Raw genomic sequence first — 7,744 nt, 5'->3', positions numbered from 1 at the left:
TAATCTTATGTATTCAAGAGATAAGAGAACTTAGTTTTCAAAGCCCTCCTATGTTCAGCAAAAATAAAAGAACAAAACTCAAAAGGACTGAAAAATATATCTGGGTGTCTGTTTTCAATTAACACTTGAATTTAAGTTGTTAAATTTGCTAAGTGAAAGCTGTCCCAATGAATGTGGTCTCCATGAATCTCTGGATATTAGAGGAACTGCTTGGAATTTTATTTGTGAAAAACAAGCCATAGAGCACAGAATGCTCATCCATATATTAAGAATAAAGGGGGGAAAATGAGTTAAATGTCTCATATTTTGTCTTTCCCTAAGAAATGTACTGTAAACAGATGTCTTTAAGTATGAGTTAAAATTCTCTGATCATTTTATTATTAGAAAAAAAAAATTTAATTCAATATAATTACACTTATCAGCCTTACTTACAATCTTACCTTATTAAACCTTCTGTATCAAAACAAATGTTAGAGTAGGCTGTTTGTGTTTGTTCTCTTTGTCTTCCTCTCGAAACTTTAAATGCTGTATTGCACAAGTAGAAAAGAATTAGCTGTGAAGCATTAAACGCAGAAGTTAAAAGAGCTTAGACTGAAACATGATGGAAGTTCTCTCTGTGCCTGAGTGATTCAGTCATTGTTTTTGTTGTATTTGGGTAGGGTTTTTAACCTTTTTCTAATGGAAGCAATCTTTTATGTGTCTTTTCCTTTTTACATTTTGCTTTTGTATGTGCATTGCAGATGGGAAGGTCTGTAGGTAAGAAACAATTTGTCTCCATGTCCATGGATAGTCTGAGAAAAGCAGATGGTTGGGCTTGATTCTAAAAGACTGAACATCAGCATTTAGTTTTATTTCTTTTAGCTTATATGTCTTACATCTGTGTAAGCAAGCTTTGCAATCATAGCACAAATTCTCTGTATCCAATATTATATTAATCCTTTACTATGCATTTATAAATACTAGAGGTTTTGATATGCATTTCACAAACACAAAGCAGTTCTCAGGTTATTAAAATGTGTCTTCAGATAAAAAGGAAAAGTGAAATACATGGAACTTTTAGGAAAGACATGCAGCTGCAGCTTCTGTCAGTCAAATTGCTGATAATAAATGAGAAAAATGTGAATGAGTGATGTGCTTTGCAAGAGGGCATGATGTAAGTAGGGTGCTTTGCAAAATTATAGGAACTGCATTTGTAATAGATCAGAGGTGGGTTGCAGAGCTGTGGAATCACTGATCTCAAATGTCAAGTGCTTAGGTAACAGAGAAGCACAGACCATACTTCACTCTTTAGCCACTGGGAAAAATCTATGTCTGTCTGTGTGTCTATCTATATATCTATTATATATAACATATATATATGTTGTAGAATCATAGAATGGTTTGAAATGGAAAGGACCTTAAGAGCCATCTAATCCAGCTCCCCCATAATGAATAGAAACATCTGTTCATTTCTGTGGCTCTCCTCTGGATCCGCTCCAATAGGTGCTCTCCTCTCCTTCCACATCTGCATGCAGTATTCCAGGTGAGGACTCACCAGCATGTTATACTTTGGTATATTAAATATTATTTATACATTAAGTAAAAAAAAAAAAAAAAAAAAAAAAAAAAAAAAAAAAAAAAAAAAAAAAAAAAAAAAATACATTAAATAAAAATACTATTTATACATTAAAAAGTTACAAAGCATTGATATTTCCTTGAGCAAATATCACTATTCGTGATCTATTCTCATTTTGAAATTAGAGTTTTTGTTAGAATCCTGACTATGTTGGCATAGTTCTGAGGTTTGTGCTTAACAGAAAGCCTCAGAGAAGAGAAATACATTTGTAGTTACCCACCCCCCTCTCAAAAAAAATAAAATCTGGGAATCTTAAATATACACATCACATTTTAAGTGTTTTTTTTGTTTGTTTGTTCTTTGTTTTGTTTTGTTTTAGATATATATATAAAATAAATGTATACTATGCCAGGATAACAGAGTATTGAAATTGATCTCAACATAATGTTTTGAATTTAAATCACTTGAAGAAATTTGTGGCATTCAGGATTTCCCTTGTGTTGTCTGAGAATAAGTGTTGAAAGGAATTCACAAAAACAGGCATGTTCTCTGATATTTGCTTTTCATACTAGATTTTTTATTTCAGCAGTGACCCAGTCAGTTACTTTGCTCCACAGACATTTAAAGCCTCCCAGTCTTTGAACTTTGATACTTCAGACTTTTTATTAAAAATAAAAGAAGACCAATATTTTCTTTAAAAAATGAAGAAGAAAATGCAACTTCACGACTTTCATCCACTGACAGTATGGTCAGATCAACACCACCAATAAAGTGGGCAAACAAACAGGCACAAAATGAAAGAGCAGACGTTAGGAAAGCTCAGGTGAAATGAGTCAGATATTTAAAGTTAGCTAGCTTAATATTAATCATTCAGTTATTAATCATCCTCCCTCCCTGATGTTGACTTTGTCTCTACATCATGCGCTTTTTACTGTTGCAGACAGAATATGACTTTTGGTAACCAGGACAGAACAAGGATAGATCTCTATCAGTATGGAAATTTCTTACATTATGGAAATTTTGTACATCAGAATTAGAGAAAGAAGTTTTCTTTCATTAGAAATTTTTAGAATTTTTAGAATTATCTAGAATTAAAATTATCTAATGAAAATTTTCATTAGAATTTTTTATGGTTGTTAAAGATTTTCAGTTCCATGATAATGAAACAAGTAAAAAGCAGAGTGAGAAAAGATCAATGAAATAGTTATGGAAGGGGATGGAGGGGAAGCACTTTTCCTGAGACAAGAAACATCTATTAGACAAAGAGTAAAGAAAAACAACAATATAAAAGGACTCAAAGTAAAAAATGTGTCCATTGCTTCAGTTGTGTTTCCAACAGTATTATCAACATACAGAGGGATCTTTTCTGCATGCTGATTTTCAGAACTAGAAGTTCTTGAGGAAGAAAAGTAAACTTCTTTTCTTAATCTCAGATGGAGCTTAAAGTGTGTTTATTTTTGACAGTATAAAAACATAACCAGAGTCAGACTTTTAGCTCAAAAAAGTCTCCAAGGAAGATTTTTATTCACATGCAACTCAAAGTGCATTTATCTGTTAGCCACAAACTGATCAATTCTACTTTTTGCACTTTGTGACCTTCTCCAGCAAATTAGGGACACTGAAAAGCAGAAACAGCATTTAATTATGACTAGTTGCAAAATGGAAGTGTGCCTCTTGGTCAAAAGACAGTCCACCATCAGCAAGATTCCCCAGTGCAAGACTGGACATCTTGATGGGATTTATCAAGTTTTTCAGGTGCTGAGAGTGATCATTACAAGTGTCATCTACACAGCAAAGATATTTAACCACAAGTGGATCCTTTCCAACTTATTTAATAAAAACAACAAATTATTCTTCTCCATATGATGTACAGGAAAAGCTAGTTAATTCCATTTTGTAGTTTTTATTTGTGGTTTGTACTCTGACTATTTTGATCATCAAAACAAAATGAATTTATCTGGTGTTGTACTTCTCTTCCCCAGATCTTTGAAGTGTAATGCAAAAAACATGTTAAGAGTAACTTTACATACCTTTAGTGGTGGATTACTTGCAGCTGTTAAATTGCTCCTGTAGGATCTTTTATTAATCTAGTATAAAATAATCGTTTGTTTTAAAGGTCAAGCATAGCTTATGGCAGGAATCACAGTATGCATCTTTCACTTAGGATGGAGTTACCTTTATTTTAAAACTGAATTTACATCAATTTCTGTTTTATTTCTAGCCTGATAGATCTTCATTCTTATCTGCTAAAATGGGAATGCTTCTTCTGATTCAGCTGAAGGAAAAGCAGAATATGTCTCATTAACATAGTTAATTAATTATTAATTAACATAGTTCCTAGTGATGAATCTGATTATTGTTAGAACCCAGGTATAACAGTCGCTGTACAAAGATGAATAAATGTTTTCATATTTTAGTGTCTTGTACATTTTGGAATGATAATGTACTGACTATGTACTGATTTATGTATGTATGTATGTATTTTGCTTTAGAACTTCTGTTTCTTTCTTTCTACTTATTGAAATGACATCTTACACAAAGCATCTTTCTACACCCCATTTATTCTCCTGCTTTGATGCAGAACAGTTTTCATGTATAATTTCAGTTTCTGGTTGAAATAGCTTTGCACATTTTATTGATACTGTTTCCATTTACCCACATCTAGATTTGTCACATCTCATCTTACTTCAGTCACTTTTCAATGAGTAAACCCCTTGGAAGCCTCTTTTATTTTTTACATCTGGTGTAGCTTCTTTCTCTGGGCCTTAACTACTTCCATCTCATTTGTGGTCTCTAAGTGGAGTAACTGCTACCTCATTTTAATTTATTTAGGTTTTGGTATATTTGGCGAAGTCTCAAATGAATCGTTTTTTTTCTTGCTTGGTAGGTGACTGACTTTTTGTGCAACAAACCAAAGGGGAGAGGAGGCATATTTTTGTTGTTATTTCAACTGAAGCTGTTGTGGTTTTTTTTCTCTCTCTTCTTTCATCTCCTCTCTTCTTGCTCTCTTTTTTTGTTTTTGTATTTCTTTTAAATAGTATATTTCAAATGCAGAAGTGGCAGTGTGCTGAACAATCATTCTCCTCTTTTACATCTTGGTAGTTTTGTTTACTGTCTCAGCTGGATGATTTGTTGGAGATGGGATTAGGTAGGGTATATATACATATTATTTACATGTAGTGTACTGATGAGGAAACTGTTATTTGTCTTCTCTTTCCAAGTCAAATATGAGTTATCATCAATCCCCTTAACTTTACAAGATTTTTAATTTTTTTTTCTAGAGCTAACTCATTACACTGCTCTCTATTTACTGCCATCTATACCTCACTACTGTTGTTTCTATTATTTAGAATTATTGTGAAATCACAACTCTAAGGCAAAAGTTGAAGAAAACCATGCTTCTGAAAATATAGCCTCTGTGTTTCCTAGTATGCATCTGTAAATCTGATATTATAACATTTCTATCTTCCATAACATCTATAATTCTCACTCTGTATGACAAAATAGTAGCTACCAGAATTATTAGTTTAACTTGTTGACTGTGGCATTAGTCAGACTCTGTGAAAGCACCGTGATGTTTCTGAAGTTGTCCTTCAGATTAAAGGTTATTCTATTGCTATTAGGTGTGTTGTGTTTTTTTTTAATTTTTGCTTACTGGTATTCCACATCGTAACATCATGTAACATCACTGGGAGTTAAAGTGTTAGTGCTCCAGTTCCAGGTACATGTCCAGAAGAGAAGAACTACATTCCCCAGGGGGGCTTTGTGGTCAGAGAGGAGATAAAACTCCTGGCAATGTCACCTGATCGGGCTTTTCTCTTCATTGCTCTTCTCCTTCGCATCTCCTTGCTGCTACCCATCCTGTCTGCATGCATTACATCAGTATTACTGTAAGGCCTACATCTTTCAGATACTCTCTCACTATATTTGATTTATTACCTTCAGTTCTAATTATATTGTATTATAGTGTGTTATCTTGCATTCTGATACCATATTTAGCAAATTAATTTGTATCTTCTCAGATCGTTGCTGCTGTTTTTAATTATTTTGGCATCCCGTTTCCCTCTTCTGGAGGTGTGGATTTTGTGAAATCCCTCCACCCCACTGGTACAGGAGCCAGGCTGAACCAGCCCACAAACCATTGACAAAGTGCTTAACAGTAAGAAAGTTTCAACCAGTTTTCAGATGTTAGCATCGCTGACAATTCACTAGCCACTGTTGTATCTATTTCTTAGAATTTCTTTTCCAGTCCTTTTGAAGAAGTAAATCTGGAGATGGAAGAAAACCAGTTAGTAAGTCCTTACTTACTAATTGAGTAAGTAAGAGTAAGTAAGAGTTAGTAATTACTCAAGTAATTGAGTAAGTAAGAGTTAGAGATGAACACACACAATAATGTATAAATTAGTGTTACAATACAGATTTTTCAATATACCAACTCTTATAATAGTTACCAATGGTTTGGCAAGTTCATCCTCTTAATTGTCTCCTCTTTCTTATTCCCTTGGGTAGATGAATTGCGGTAGAACAGTCTAAACTATGGCACTGTCCTTATCTTTTTCTATACCACTTCTCTCCACACCTCTACTTCTGTTAATCACTATGCCTGCATAAAATACTGAGAGAGAGTGAGTGGCAGTATAGCTTTTCAGCACAGATGGGCAAATCTACTCAAGGGACTTGTCAATTAGCAAGTGTTGATTTATGCTGATACTGTCATGTAAGTACTGCTGTAGTTAGGTTTCAGGTTTACTTAAGCAAAAATCTTTGCATCTCCTTTTGTCATAGTAGAGTGTTTCAAGATCCACTGGCTGCATAGAGTCTCTGCTGATTCCTGAAGGACTAAGCAAGAAACAATGGTAAGATTTTCACAACATAGACCTGCTCTGGGGATTGTACACGTTGAGCAGAATGCCTTAAAGAAAAGACTTGGAGGAAGTAGTGTGTTTCTCTTTCTGCAACTCTGCATGTTGTGTACTCCCTTCTATTGATACAATAGCTTATTGAGGGTACTGCAATGGACTGATATGGCCTTGTGCTGCATATTATAGTTATTATATATTATATATTATAGTATAATATTATATATTATATATTATAGTATTAGGGAGTCAGTGAAATAAGAACTATCTACTTGCAATATAGATCAATGCCTTCTCTATCATGCCTGGAATAAGTAAATACTTATTGATTTATCACTATGAGAGGAAACAAAACATTTCAATTTCTCTATCATTTAAAATCTGCACTTTTCCTCAACATATTTAGCATCATTTTGTTCTGCTCAGATAAATGTGAGGTCTGAAATCTCAGCTGGGACCTGGTAAGAAATGTGAGGAAAGAAATCCCATGTGAGATTCAAGACAGGCACTAATATTTACTGGTGTTCTGTCCCCCTGTGTCAAACGTTAAACTAAACTCCTAGCACTTATGCAGTCACCTAAATGAAGTCATCTTAATATTGGGTGCAGTTATCTCCAAGTTTATAACTGTTTGTATATGTGGTTTGCACATAGCTCCTGAATCTAGTAAACTCAGCACACACTACATTAGTTTGTGTATGACAATCACATCGTCTTTTCTCAGCTAGGCTTTGTCTTGTTGGGAAAGAAACATTCTAACATTTTCCTATTGTATTATTACACTTTGTTAAAAAGGCAGTGTCAAACTCTTGCTACTTGCTACTTAGCTTCAATGATAATTAATTCACAAACTGTTTTCACAACTTGAGGGGAAAAAGTTCTTATACAATCTGGTCTCACTTCTTTCTTGGTCCTCTAAATATGAGATGAGTTTGCGCCCAAAGACAGAAGTGGATACTGAAGGTTAAACATCGAGAAGCAAATGAACTGAGACTCTGAGGAGCTGTTTCAAAAAGGATGATAAATCCAGTGGTATGAAATATTTGCTGTAAAATGAACAAAGTCTTTAAAAATCCTACAGATTTCATTGTATATATTTAACCATTGCTTTGGGAAATTTCAAAATCTAACTTGCTTTGAGAATATTTGTTTTGGGCTTTAAATAAAATTATATGATAAGAAGAAATGTAAATCCACTTTTGAAAAGTGATGTTTACATGCTAAATGCTTTCTATGCATTCAGATTTTTGACATATATAAAACAGGGAGACTCATTAAAGCTACTCTTTAAAACTATTTGGAAAAAAAAAAAAGTCATCCAAATTTGTAT

This window comes from Coturnix japonica, chromosome 4, assembly GCF_001577835.2.
Source record: "Coturnix japonica isolate 7356 chromosome 4, Coturnix japonica 2.1, whole genome shotgun sequence".
NCBI classification, from domain to species: domain Eukaryota; kingdom Metazoa; phylum Chordata; class Aves; order Galliformes; family Phasianidae; genus Coturnix; species Coturnix japonica.
The sequence above is the reverse complement of the archived record's forward strand: the minus strand, read 5'-3'. Positions refer to the sequence as shown.